We start from the raw sequence: 15,767 nt of genomic DNA, 5'->3' as shown, positions 1-15,767 counted from the left end.
GATAGATAGATAGATAGATAGATAGATAGATAGATAGATAGATAGATAGATAGATAGATATCATATATACACTCATATGAGGTATATGGAGTGTTTAGAGGAGTAAGGGTTATTCAGGGAGGACCTTGAACAAGTCACTTATTTTCTTTCGACCTGAAATTTCTCATCTGTAGAATGGGGAGTTTGGGTTTCAGGGCTGTGGAACCTGCAGCCTTAAGGTCACATGTGGCTCTCTAGGTCCTCAAGTGAGGCACTTTTAATCCAAACTTCACAGAACAAATCCCCTTAATAGAAGAATTTATTCTGTAAAACTTGGACTGCACCCAAAGATATAGAAGGCCACATGTGGCCTCGAGGACACAGGTTCCCCACCCCTGGGTTAGATGGTTAATAAGGTACCTACTTTCCAGCTCTAAATCTATGAACCTGGTTGGTATGGATTAAAGTCTTGAACATAGTTGGTGTTTGATAAAGATATGATAAACTACATCGTTTGGAAGGCTCATATCATATCATATCATAATACCACTTAAAAGGTTCCTCCTTGTAGGTAGCCTAGATACACATATGCCTTGACCTTTTAGAATCTGAGCTTTCAACCTTTGGGTTGCAAGACTTGCAGGGGCTCCATGGGTCAACTTCATCCAGAAGGGTCAGCTCCAAGATAGCCCTCCCAGGCTAAGCTCATCACCACCATGCTGCTGACTAAAGCCTTGACACCACCTCCCTCAGCTTCTTTTCTCCTGTGATTAAAGGACTGGAGGTACTTTAACTTCTAAAGTACTAAACTTCTCCCAATGCCTTTGCAGAAACTAGATTTTTAGGCCCACTCCATTCTGCATCTACTTCTTGGCATGCTTTCAACTCTATGGAACCCCCTGCTTTGCCCCTCGTCCCCTTTCCTGCCTCCTTTTGTGTATTGTCTCTCCCCTTTAGACTATAAGCTCTTGGAGTCAGGAGGTCCTGAATTCAAATCTGGCTTCAGACACTTAACACTTACTAGCCATGTGACCTTGGGCAAGTCACTTAACCCCAATTGCCCTGCCTTCCCCCCTCCAAAAAAAAAGATAATATATTCCAAAGACTAACTTCAAATTTCATTTGGGTGGCTAGGTGGCACAGTGAATAGAGCACCGGCCTTGGAGTCAGGAGGACCTGAGTTCAAATCCAGCCTCAGCCACTTAACACAAAACTAGCTATGTAAACTTGGGCAAGTCACTTAACCCCAATTGCCCTCCAAAAAGCAAAATAATAATAATAATAACAATAATAAATAAAAATAATGATAATAGACTATAATCTCTCTGAGGCAGGGACTGTCTTTCTTTTTATTAACTGCATCCCCAGCACCTCCCACGGTGTTTGGCACATAATCGGCACTTAACATGTATCGGATTGGATAGATATGTGAATGAGGGTATACTGTGTAAAAATGAGTTAATCTCAGAGAGGAGCCACTCTGGGGAGAGGGGGCAAGTAGGAAAGAATAGGAAAGGCATTCCTCAGAAGGTAGGATGTAAGCTGAATTCTGAAGGGAGCTATGGAAGCCAGGAGGCAGGAAGGAATGAGAAAGGAGAACATTCATAAGCAACATGATATAGCTGAATACAACCATATCACCATAAAAAGATAAATCACTAACTTATGAGCACAAAGCATATATCTGAGTAATGAGGCATAAAAAAAAAAATAAAGCTTTGTTAGAAGACAGGGAGGAAACATCTAGGGAGGCGGACACAGAGAGATGGCCTAAGTATGAGAGAAACAGGGAACTGGTAGCCAAAGGATAGAGTTCAAATTAGGTGCGTTGGGGAATTGAAGAGAAGTATCTAAAAGGGCAGCTAGGTGGTACAGTAGGTGAAGTAAGATCTTAAGAAATATAATCTTAAAGAAAGATTTTTATTGGAAATCCAATCCAATAGGCACAAATTAAATGCTACATAGAGTGCTGGGGCCTGGAGTCAGGAAGACTCATCTTCATGATTTCCAATCTGGCCTCAGATGCTTATTAGCTGTGACCCTGAGCAAGTCACTTAACCCTGTTTGCCTCAGTTTCCTCATCTGTAAAATGAGCTGGAGAAGGAAATGGCAAAGCACTCCAGTATCTTTGCCAAGAAAATCCTAAATGGGGTCACTCTAAGAGTCAGACATTATCGAACAGCAACAACAAAATTCAAAAGGTCAAAAGGGAAGTGAGAAGATACTGAAGACAACAGTCCTACCTGTAAGCAGCTCTTGTTGAGAGGGGTTAGCTGGGAATGGTTGGGGCTGAGATGGCATTACAAAGGAATGGGAGGAGAGGGAATGGTCAGGTACTGCTGTGCATTGTTGCTAGTAGAAAAAAGGACACACCTACCCTGCAGTTCTTTGTCTTGATATAGAAAGTTCAGCCTGCCTATTGGAGGAGGGGTGAATTTCCTACCTAGATTTTGAGGTAGTTAACTGACTTCCTCAAAATGGCTACACTTGGGTCACAGATCCAACCCAAAGGAGGTGCCATAACCTTTCAACAAAATGGATATTTGTTTTGGTGCCTCCATCCCAACACAATTATGCCATTAGGTGGACTAGGCTGACTCACATGCACATGCCTTACCCAGAGGGCAGCACCAGCTATGTTCCTGCATGACAAATGATGTTCTAATGGGTCATTCCCTGCTTTGATGTTGGTAAGTGACATTGACTAGCACACACTCAGTGACTTCAGGAGTGGCAGAGAAGCACTCACGGCAGCCACACTTTGGTTGTGCCAAGGCCAGCAAGAAAAACTGGATTCCTGTAATGGAACTGGTTAGCAGTAGAATAAAAAATTAGTTATTATAACAGATGATTATTTAAATGGTGTAATTATTTTAAAAATCAACCACAGTGTGATTCCACACACAGAAATAGGTGGGAAATTATTGAAAAATTCTTAGCTTTTGAATTGTAGGGGGAAAAATGTTTTTCTCTCTTATTTTGATTGGTGGGCAGGAAGATCAACCCTATTGAGCTTTGCAGCTGTAGCATTATTATAATGTCAGGTAATCAGTATCCATGATCAACAAGATGTCAAAAACAAGATAGTCAAAGGAGAGGAAAGAACTTGGCTGAGTTTCTCTAAAGCACAATCACAGAACTTCAAACCCAGCCAGGCCCTTCAGCCTGAGGGAAGCTCCTCCCAATATTAATAAGTAAGAAAGAGAGAGATGGGCCAGCCATCTTTCAAAGACTGCAGTGGTGTTATAATGTTTTTTAGCAACATCTATGAAAACATTTTAAAATCCTATTTTAAACTAATAACTGAGAGTTGCTAGGGGAAGTGAGTGGGGCCCAAGAGGAAAGCAGGTAACTGCTGGGTAGAACATGGCTTAAATAAATGATGGGGTATAATGCAGAAATAAAGAAAAAAAAATCATCAAAAAGCTAACAAGTCTGCTAAACCAGCACGTACTTAGACTTTACTTAGATAGGTCTGTGATCTCGTTGTTACAAGTATTCTTCCACTAGTGAATGTCATGAATCTTTTCTGCATCTTTCTATAAATCCATAGGGTATATCCCCCAGTGTACTAGGGACTTACCAGGGCATCATTTGGGCTGTCCATCTGTTGGTTCTCATTCACTACCTTGTTGGTCAAGTGTCATAGTGGCTGTGTTTAGTGGCTTAACCATTTCTTAACCCAAAGCAATGAAGTGGGAATTTCAGACATCATGTCAAATTGAGGAGCAAAATATTTATAATGCTGATGATAAGAACATTCATTTATATAACACTTTAAGGTTTGCAAAGCGTTTCACATATATATAATCTCATTTGATTCTCACGACAACCCTGGGTGGTAGCTGCTATTATTATCCACATTTTACAGCTGAGGAAATTGAGATTGTCAAAGGCTAAGTGGCTTGCCCTGGCTCACACAGTAAATATCGGAGGCATGGTTTGAACTTGGTTCTTGTTAACACCCAGTCTAACACTCTTTCCACTGAGTCACAAGTTGCCTCTTAAGATATTTTTTTATTTGTGTTTTGGATTCATTTATATTTTTGAAGAGTATTTTTGAACACTGTCAAATCACACTTCAAATGAAGCCTCCAACACATAGCGCTTCCCTTCCCCAACACTCACATCTTCCTGATCCTTGCATGAGGAGCAAAGTCACTCACACCCTTTGCAAAGTGAAGAATGAGCTGTGATTTATGTGATTTTTGGCTGAGGAGAAAATAGTGTAACGTATAACCTATATCAGATTGCCATCTTGGGGAGAGGGCATGCAAGGAAGGGAGAAAAACTTGGAACTCAAAATCTTTCAAAAAATGAATGTTGAAAATTGTCTTTACATGTAATTGGAAAAAATAAAATGCCATTAACATTTTAAAATAGAAAAACAAGATAATTTTTTTTAAATCATGTATAGAGTAGTTTTTTGTGGCATATCCCCTCTCAAGCAGCCTTCTGGAGGGTTCTGATGGGAAAGGGAGCAGAGGGAACAGGTACAGCTGTGCATTGTTACTAGTAGAGAAAAGGACACACCTACCCTGTACATTCCTAAGAGGAATGTCCAAGCCCTGGGTTTGACCCTGCCTTCTCCCTATCTACCCTGTTACTTGACCACAACCCAAGTAGTAACAAAGGTATCTATTTATTAAGTGATGTTACTAAAGTGATGTTTATGATGAGCAGAAAATGTTTTTTTTTTATTTGTCCTAAACTAAAAGTTGATTGAGCAACAATTGTTCATTCTCTGAGACTATTTATCTTAGGCTTGCAGACTTAAGGATGCTACCTTATCTTTGTGGATATTCCCATCAATGTATCTAATACACCCCATCCATGTCTTCTATCTTGTGCAAATCTTCTCCCTCCTTTAAATCCTCCACAGCAGGTCCACCCAGTCTGTTGGAGTCCTTTTGCTCTGTCTCTAGATATTTAATCGATATCAAAAGAACACACAGACAATCCATGAGTCATCCTTCCATCTATATGAATGTAAGAAAGTCAACATTGGAGCAGTCCTAGAAGTCGGTATTGGGTGGACTGCAAAAATGCACACCCAATTTTTTGGGTACTTGTGGTAAAAGACCATGATGGCAGTGGGAAATAGGGCCATAATCACAGAGGGTGTGGAGACAAGCACCACAAAAAGTGCATACACATTAATATACCATTGGTGTTACTCTAAACATTCCAGAAAACAATTTGAAATTATGTCTTTAAAAAAAAAGACTAAATGTCCATACCTTTTGACACAGAGGTTGTATGTACCTCTGATCTCAAAGGTCTCATAGACTTGAAAAAATGCACAGCAGCCCTTTTTTGCAACAGCAAAGAAACGGAAACAAAGTATATGTTCACTAGGGAGCTGCTAAATAAATTGTGATATATAATGGAATATTATTGTGCCATAAAAATTATGAATATGAAGAATTCAGAGAACCATGGAAGATTGTCTATGAATTAATGGAGAGTAAAGTAAGAACCAGGAAAACATTATATATACTGATCACAAAGTAAATGGAATGAATGGATGGACAAATGAATAAAAAACAAAATTGATATGCATGGCTTTATGGAAATGTTTTATATGACTTTGTATGTATAACTGATATCATATCGCTTGCCTCTCAAGGGCTGGGAGAGGAGCAGGAGGGAGGGAGAGAATTTGTAACTCAATAAAAACTGAATATTTTAAAATGTACATGTAATTGGGAAATATTTAACAAAATAAATAAAATATACATATTTTTTAATTGTGTTTATTATATGCCAGGCATCCTGTTAAGCAGTAGGAATACAAAAAATTTTTTTAAAAGACCAACCCAGCCCTCGAGGAACTTAAATTCCAGCAGGGAAAGATTAATATATGTAAGCAAGAGGTTACCAAGGGAGAGAGTTTTGTTATGACCAAGGTGAAAATGAGTTGGGGGGGGAGGGGCAAATGATATGCATATGGTAGCAGGCAGATGGTAAAATAGCCTGGGTGTATCACTGGAAGACTGGGTCGGATGTGAAGATGCAGCATGGTCTGGGGGAGAAGACAGGAGAGGAGAAAGAAGAGGATAGAGGACCGGGAAGGGGAAGGGAGGAAAGGAAAGGAGAAAGAAACTGAACACTGTGCATTTATAATGACCACCCTTGGCGCTACAGAAAAGATGAGAAAATACTTTCCCTCCCCTCTTAGCAAAGATGTCAGGACTATGGATGTGGAACATTGCATATACTATCAGACTTAGCTGAGGTGTTTATTTGAACTGACTTCTGCTTTTTCATTCTCTATTATGGCTCTGGATAGAGGAGAAGGAAAGGATGTATTTGGAAATAAAGGTAATATGAAAACAAAAAATATCAATTTTTTTCTTTTTTAAATATTTATTTTTAGTTTTCAACATTCGCTTCCATAAAATTTCGAGTTTTAAATTTTTCCCCTTCCTTCTCCTCCCCTCTCTCCCCAAGATGGTGTGCAATCTGATAGAGGTCATACATGTAGAATCATATTTAAACATCAGTCATGTTATAAATTTTTTTAAATAAGAAAGTCTGGACCAATTTAAACTGAATGAATATCGGAGGTTGAATTGTATTCATTATTTTTGCTTTGAATAATAAGCAAAAGTTTCATTAGATAGGTGATACTACCTCAGAGGTCAGTGAATCAACCTAATGGCCAATATGTACAGAGAGGTGACTTGAAAGAGTAGAAAGAGTACTGGTTCTGAGGTCTTCTCCCAGCTCTGCCGCTTATTAGCTCTGTGACCTAGGGCAAGTCACTTAACCTCTTTGGGCCTCACTTCCTCATCTACCAAATGAGGGTTGGACTTTATAACCTCTAAGGTACCTTCTAACTCAAAATCCCTAATCCTAATGTCTTGAACATATATGTATTAATATCTTTCAAATGTATGCAAATGCTATTGTGAATAATTAATAAATAATAAATGAGATATTTTAAAGTGTTAAATAAAATATTTAAAAGTATTACTGAATTTATAATAGCTTTTCATCATTACATTGTTTTCCCAATTAATATATTTTGCTGTTCAGTCATTTTTCAGTCCTATTCTATTCTTCATAACCCCATTTGGGTTTTTCTTGGCAGAGACTGGAGCCGTTTCTCATTTCCTTCTCCTATATATTTTTACTCATGACATTATTATAAGGGAGGTAGAAATTGTCACGATGTTTTGATATTAAAAAGAGTCCCTCATACTCCAAGGACCATTGGTCTTGATGATCCCAATATAATTCATATTTCATCACTTTGCCAAAAGAAAAAAAATAACCTCCTTAAGGCACAGATCCAGTCAACACCTGCTCAAATGCCTTAGTCCATGAAATGATGAAATGGGGGCAGGCACACCAAGTGTTTTGGGAAAAGACCATGATGGCAGTGGGAAAGACTTGTGGGAAAAGACCGTGATGGCAGTGGGAAATGGGGCCATAATCACTCTTTAATAACCACAGAAGGCGTGGAGACAAACACAACAAAAAGGGCATACAAGCAACTAAAGGGGTACAGAGGCAGGTGGGGAAAGGGATGGCAGTGAAGGAAGGCAGGCAGCTTGAGGAAGAGGATAAAGAGAAGAAGAGGCAGACAGTATTGCTCAAGTAACCACTGATTAGAGTTGGAAGAATTTGGCATTATGGGCCCTATGGAGATGGAGTGCTGGGGGAGTGAGGGAGGTTTAAGCAGGCAGTTGAGATTTCATTTTTATATGAGTTTGGGGGAGAACAGGCTCACTCAGAGGTGGGGAACCTGTGGCCTCAAGGCCACATGTGGCCCTCTTGTTCTCAAGTGCAGCCCTTTGACCAAATCCAAACTTCACAGAACGAATCCCCTTAAAAGGATTTGTTCTGTAAAACTTGTGCCCGTGAACCCAGAAGGCTACAAGTGGCTTCGAGGCTGCACGTTCCCCACCGCTGGACTAACTCTTATCTGTGCCACCTTAAGGTTAGTTTATTAACAAATTCATATCATTTCGAAGTTGTCAGTAAAAAGTTAAAAATTATATATCCATATCATCTCAAAATTATCAGCATCATTTGATGATCTGATGGTCTTTACTGGGGAGATCTGGATTTTGTCTGAGATTTACATGTCATAGGACCAAAAGACCCAGAGAGCACAGCCTAGATGGCTTCCTTTGATTCAGAACATATAACCAGGATGTGATTTTGGGTTAATATATGATAATTTGTAAATTTGTACATAATTTCTAAAATATTCTCCTTTGATCTTTGGGATGGTTTGTACATGACTTCCTGGTTCCCCTTTGCAATCTTATTTCCTGCCATTGCCCCTTTATCTGGTTACTTATAAATTTAATGTATAGATTGTATAACATGGGTGGTAGTGGTCAGAGGGGGCCAGAACAGGATACAATTTTAAGGGATGGCTAGGTGGTGTAGTAAATAGAGCACTGGCCCTGGAGTTACGAGGACCTGACTTCAAATCTGGCCTCAGACACTTATTACCTACTAGCTGTGTGACCTTGGGCAAGTCACTTAACCCCAACTGCCCTGCCTTCCCCCCTCAAAAAAAAATATACAATTTTAACTCACCTAGAATCTCAGAACTTGAAGGAAATTCAGAGACAATACTTGAACAGGTCATTCATCCAGTCTTCCCTTGAAGACATCCAGTACAAAGGGAATTTATGATTTTCTAATGCATTCCATTCCAATTTAGGATAGTTTTTACGTGGGGGAAATTTTTCCATGTAAACTTGCAATAAGGTTGTTTTTTCTGCCCTTTGGGGTGAAGCAAAACAAATCTAACCCTTCTGGCAAATGATAGATTTTCAAGTGCTTGAAGAGAGTGTCCTCTTCTCTAGGCCAAAGCTACCTATCTCCTCTAACAGGGTCTCTTATCCCTTCATTAACCTTCCTGAAATTCCAGTGTCTCATCTTTGTTTACTAAATAATGCTTGAAACTCCTCAGCCTTCATTTTCAGGGTTTATTGCTCCTTGGCAGGTAGTCTGACCATCTCCCCCACAAAAAAAGCATGGTTACAATGTTTTGTACCCCATCGACTGGTACACCCTCAAGTCTTTGTGCATGTCTCTCCCTCTCCCTGGAAAACTGTAATGGTCTCATTCAATAGTTCTGCCTTATGAAATCCCTCCTGTTCTTCAAAGTCCAACCAGGGCATCATCTGCTCCATGAAGTATACCCTGATTCCCCGAGAAAGAAATGCTACCAAACCTCTGATATCTCTCTGTTTGGACAGGCACTTTTCATAGCTTGCATTATAGTTGTGCATATCCATATTTGTTTTATCTACATACCCCCACCCACCAATTAAGTTATAAATTGCATGAAGTTTTTATTGTTACTGTCCACTTGTTTTCAGTCTTGTCCAAATCTCTCCCATTTGGGGTTTTCTTGGCAGATAATGAAGTGTTTTGCCATTTCCTTCTCCAGCTCACTTTACAGATGAGGAAACTGAGGAACAAACAGGGTTTAGTGACTTGCCCAGGGTCACACAGCTAGTAAGTGTCTGAGGTCAAATTTGAACTCAGAAAGTCTTCCTGACTCCATGCCTAGCATTCTATCCACTCTGACACCTAGCTACCCCAATTGTCTTTTTCCATCCCTGAAGCACTATAGTAATTATTACTGCATATGACAATTATTTAATGAATGGTGAACTGAGTTGAATCTCTAAGATCCCTTACAATTAAAACAATTATTGACATAGATGAATGATTATTTATCAGAGTCATTGGAAGAACGGTGTTGACCTTAAAATCAAAAGAGACTTGGGTTTGAAACTTGTTTCTAATATTTATTAACTATGTGATAGCCCTGTTATTTAATCTCTCTGAGCCTCAATTTTCTCACCTATAAAGTGGGTATAATAATACTTTCACTGCCTAACATACAAGTAGATAAAGAAAGTTCTTTATAAATTTTTAAAGTGCTATTAAAATGTAAGCTGTTATTATGACCTAAGATGGCTTACTTGTGGGTTTCATTAAGAAACTTTAGAATGGGAAACTTAAGCATATATTGAGTGAAGAAAAGTCAATTCTGCACAGCATGGACACAAAGATTCTTTATCTTTATAGGTCAGTTTGGTCAACTAAGGATAGTTGCCCTGAGAGTAAACAGGCTTTTTTTTTTAATCTTAGCGTTACTATAGACCTTGTGTCTCATGGATAACAACAAAACTCTCTAGGAAATTTTCCCTCCAAAGTTGAAAACATACTGCTTGATTAATAATAATAATAGACATGCATATAGGACTTTAAAGTTTGCAATGTACTTTACATAAACTAGTTCATTTGATGCTCACAAGAACCCTGTGAGGCAGCTATTATTATCCTTATTTTATAGATAAAAAAATCCAGGCTCAGAGACATTAAATAATTTGTCCATGGTTAGATAGCACAGGGTAGTGGATGAAAAGATGCCCTCATATTTAATAAGGCCTGAGTTCAAGTCTCACCTATGGTATACACTAAATGTGTGACCCTGAACATGTCACTGAGACATTCAGTGCCCCCAGGCTACTCTCTAAAACTATAAGTTACAGAGAAGATGCTAATCTGCATTGGTGGAGGGAATGTCTTCACCTGGAATTTCCCTCTACCTATGAAATTACAGGTGTAGTCCTTCATCCCACTACATACCGTGTTTCCCCGATAATAAGACCTATCCCGAAAATAAGCCCTCCCCGTACTGTGTAAGATTCCTCTAAAATAAGCCCTCCCCCAAAAATAAGCCCTATTGAGATTGCTACTGTAGTGAAGGTGATCCCCTGCACTACACGCTACATTATGGTACCCTCTGTATGCACCATCCCCCCCCCTTTCCGGGTGAAACGCACACCGTGCTCCGAGCTGCATCCAATCAGAGCTGCAGCAGTGAGCGCATCATCCTGTTCTTCCCCAGTGATTTGCTTGCTGGTGCCATTGAGAGCAGTGCTGCGGAAGAGAGCTGAGGCAGGACAACATAATGCCTCCCCTGAAAATAAGCCCTCTGGTGTTTTTCTTTCCAAAAAAATTAATAAGACAGTGTCTTATTATCGGGGAAACAATAGTAAATTTAGAGTAGTTAGTAAATATTAGAGATAAAAATACTTCCAGCCCAGTGGTCTCCAAGCACTCTTGAACACACGTCTATGAACAAAACAGTTTTGAGCACATGATCCATATATATGTATGTATGCATGCATATATATGCATGTATATAGCATAGGTGTGTATGTATATGTATGCATATGTATATCTACATATATACACACATTTCTAAATTATATACATCTACTACAATACTAATAAATGTACATACATATATATACATCTACTACAGTACTGTAGTACTAATAAATGCACATAGCATAAATTATAAAGAGATTAAAATGAAGATAAGATTAATGAATGAAAAGGCATTTGTGCTTGCTCTGGGGAAAGGGGAGAGAGTGGGTCTAGGATGTTTCAGCTGCAAATCAGAGGAAAAAACCCATGTTCCTCTGGGTGTAGAAGTAAAGCAGATGCCAACACATGTTGTTTAATGTTATTCCCACTGATAAAACCATATCCATTTCTGATGTTGAGCCATTTGGCAATGCCAAGGTCTTTGATGGTGAGAACTTTCTTTTCTGGGTCTTCAGTAGCTGTAGCTGTTGAGAAAGCTATTATTCCTCATAAGAGATGACACCCCAGGTAATGACTGCTAGAGTGGGTGGGGAGAGGGGTCTGGAGGGTGATGCCATTCTGCCCTTCCAGGGGCTCTGGGACTCAGGGTCCTAGACTGCCTCCATTGTGATCTGAGAAGAGGAAGAGTTTGAAATGGGGGCAATAATTTGATTCACTCAATACATACCACCTCCTGTCTCTTCCCTTGCTGCTTCATCTAAGTTGATTTGCCAGCCCTGTTGCTGGCAGTTGGTTGGCAGTTCATGGAGAATGGCTGACACCACAGGGGTTGCTCCTTTGGACAGAGGCTGTGGGGACTGGGCTAGAAGGGTCTGGATAGCGCTGCTATTACAAGGGCTCTTGGGCTTACTCTATCATCAATGGCAGTTAATCCATGCTCCACAGGGATTACTTCCCTCAATGATGACTACAGGGGCCAGAGTAGAAGCAAGGTCCCTGCTGTTTCAGAGGCTGTTATGCTCAGGCTCCTGGGGCTGTCTCCATCATGTTCTAAGGGAGGGAAGTGACCAAAGTGGTAGCAAGGATTTGACATTTCAAAAATATTATTTTATTTATTAATGGTACAAAAAACTTTTGTTCTCACTAAAAATAGTATTATTCCTAATGACATTTTAGTGAGAACTTTCTGAGAAAGTGGGATTGAATAGGCTTTGTTATTTTTGGAAGTTGTGGCTTAACACTCTGTGACACAATGATTCAAAGGTCTGATTCTAAGTTCAGTTTATTTCCATACTGGGTTTCAATAGTTGTCATAGCTGAAAAAGATGCTTACTTTGCAAAAGTAAGTTAATACAAATCAAAGAAATACATCATAGACTGCACTTAGTAAATCATGATGCTCATTTTTCAATCCCATCCACCAATTATGCAAAAGTTTTGGTTGAGATTCAGCTTGAACATTCGTCTTCCTTGATGTCAGTCATCAGTTGTGCTCACAAATCATTCATAAAGTGTTGAATTTTATTTGCACATGTATTTTTGCATTATTTATTGCTGCATATTTATTTTTTAACAAATATTCTCAAAACTCACCAAAATGTTTTGCTTGGAACATTGGTAAACAAATTAGAAAATTCTGTTTCCAAGTTTTTTACATGTACAAATATGAATTTTTACAGATGGTTCACATCATTTTCAGCAACCCAGAAAGAAAAGGGTAAGTATTCAGAAGGAAAAGACAATCAACAGCACCAAATATTACAGAGAGGTAAGGATAGATAAGAACTTAAAAAAAAAAAGAGCATCAAATTTGTCAATTATGAAATCATTTGTTGACAAACCACAATTCTAGAGAACTCATGAAGAATCATGAGTATATCTGCCTCCAGATGGACAACTGATGGTCTCAGAGTAGAGATCAAAGCATATTTTCTTCTTTTTTTTCTTTTTCTTTCTTTCTCTTTGAAATATTGTTAATAGGGGCAGGTAGGTAGCCTAGTGAATAGAGCACTGGTCCTGGAGTCAGGAGGACCTGAGTTCAAACACTCAGACACTTGACACTTACTAGCTATGTGACCTTGGGCAAGTCACTTAATCCCAATTGCCTTGCCCCCCCCAAAAAAAGAAAGAAAGAAATACAGTTAATACAGGAATTTGTTTTTCATGACAATAGATATTTGCAACGGGTTTTGTTTTTCTTGCCTTCTCAGTTGGAGGAAGAAAAGAAGGAAGAGAATTCAGAACTGAAAAGAAAATTAAGTTAAATTTAAAAAAACTGGAAAGTATTTTTTAAAAATTCATTGGTAATTTTGAAGAGAACAGTTTCAGTTGAGTGAGGAGTAAAGGATAACAAGGTGTAGAACCTGGGAGGCTGCAAGGGTAGTGATGTTCTCAATAGGCAGAGGGAAGGAATTTCAGAAGAGGAATGGATCAGGGGAGAAATTGTAACCTATGCATAGCTGTTCATCCTCACTATAGTTCACTCTGCCCCTTTTGAAAATGAAAAAGGAGGTGGGCATGTATCTTATTCACTAGCCACTCTTCTGGTGTGCAAAGCCTGCTCCACTGAGGACCATCTGCCCCTTCCATGAGGGGATCTAGGAGCCAGGATGTGGGTACACTGACAGAAAAAAGAGTTCTCAAAGGCACCGACATAGCTTCTGAAGGTCTCCTTTGAAGGACCGAAAACAGAGCACAGAAGATTGGGAGAAATGGGGAGTTTGCATGGCCTTGGGAAGTCAGCAGCAGATATGATGGGGTGTTGATTGATAATGGTGGACAGGACGATGTAGCTGGGTTGGAAACAGTCCCTGCAACTAGGATTACTTGGAGAAAGTGGGATGCAACCCATCTCCCATCCTTTAATTGCTTACCCCTGGGTTGCAGGAGGTGCTTGGCCTCGACTTTGGAGGACATTGCTCTACACCAAATGTGCTTCCTGGGGCTTGTTGATCTAGCCTAGATCTTTGGCAGCATGGAACTGGATGTGGCAAGCTTGAGTGGATTGAGTTGATTTCATTAGCTTAATCTCCTATACATTTGTCCTCTTCCTGTAGTGGGAGATGGAGTCAGTTTCCTGGGAAAGAAACGCTACTGAGGCAGACATGAGGAAAAGGCTCAAGGAACCTGAGATTGGGCTAGAACCTGGAAGAAGCCCTCTCTTCTCATGGAAAATCCAGCAAATTGTGCAATTCCTTTCAAAGGCTGAAGTACCTTGGAAAAAGCAGCTGGGAGTCATACCATGCCAGAAACTAGCTATACTGCTGACAGCTGACTGCACTTGTCTCCTATGAAATCATGTCCATATATTTTTCAAGAAGTCAGTGAAAACATTTTCCAAATGACTTTTTTCCCCCTCTCTCTGTTTTAAATGCTGATCTGGAGACATCATTCTAAGCTGAAAGTGATCCTAGGGACAAGTGCCATTGTGTTTTATATTCTAGGCCTCTATTTTGTTTGCAATTTGAATAAGCCCTTCAGGCCTTTTTTTGTATTAAAATCTGAAAACTCTTAGGTTATGCTTGGCTGCCTACCCATCAGCTTCCTATGTGAGGACATGTAGCTACTCTGAGCTAATAAGCTAGGCCCCAGAGTCCAGCTCTATAGGGCTTCCTTAAAAGACATCCGAACCTCAGCTTGGAGGGCTTCCAATCAGTCCAGTGGGTTTCATGAAGAACCACATTTGCAGGAGATGCTGGGGAGCAGATGGGAACAATGATTCCCACATGGTTCTGGAATGCAGGCAAATTCTTCAGTTCTGGGTAAGGATGTGTGGCTTCTAAAGGGCTTTGGAGACAAAGTCAGACAAATAAAAGCCTTACCAATTAGCCCAGGAATGGGCTATAGGTGCTCCACTCTTAAGATAGCATCTTAGAAAGAGAAAAATTATTAGGGTTTGAATTGGTGAGGATCAAAAAAAAAAAAAAGAAAAAAGAGGAAAGAGATACTAGGTCAGAAATGATGGTATAAAAGCTTCATTATACTATATACTCACTTAAACTTCCATTCTCCTCTTCCTCCTCCTCAGCCCTTTCCAGAAAGATATCTGAAGGCATTACAAAGGAAATAGCACTCTAATACAAAGAATACAGTAATGCTTTCATATCATCCAAATGAAAACATATCTGAAAGACTGTTTATTTTCACAAGGAAAATACATCAAGAACAGATGTTCCACCAGAAGAGGAAAAAAAAAGCCTGTATTTTTCTTTATTTAGAAAGATCCTGTCTTTATAAATTTAGAAGCTTGGGACCTAATTCATTTTAAAATGGATTCTTTTAATAAAAAAGCATATGTAGGACAAGGTTTCTAAGCTCTACTAAACAATGGGTTATAGATGTGCTACCCTAAACAGAATCAACTGCCTAAGACAATCCACACTTATAAAGGGTTACAAAGGAAGAGACCATGTGCCTTAAACATGTATGCTTTTCTAAGCAGCATAGGATGGTCTTCAAAAAATGAAGCACAGACTTTTCTCCAATTCCTGACCCTTTGCCCACTGCTGCCAAGGCATAAAAGTTCAGTCTAAATTTAGCAACTGCAAATTGGCATTCCTAAAATGATACCTTCCCTACACTATGCATGGCTAGCCTTTTTTTTTCTTTTCTTTTTTTTTTTTTGTAGGGTGGGGGGAAGACATGGAGGGGGAGAAAGAGGAAGAGAGAGAAGAAAAAACTTTCAGGAA

This window comes from Petaurus breviceps, unplaced genomic scaffold (genome assembly GCF_028583685.1).
Source record: "Petaurus breviceps papuanus isolate PSGF00001 unplaced genomic scaffold, PetGlider_PUasm1.0 224, whole genome shotgun sequence".
NCBI classification, from domain to species: Eukaryota; Metazoa; Chordata; class Mammalia; order Diprotodontia; family Petauridae; genus Petaurus; species Petaurus breviceps.
The sequence above is the reverse complement of the archived record's forward strand: the minus strand, read 5'-3'. Positions refer to the sequence as shown.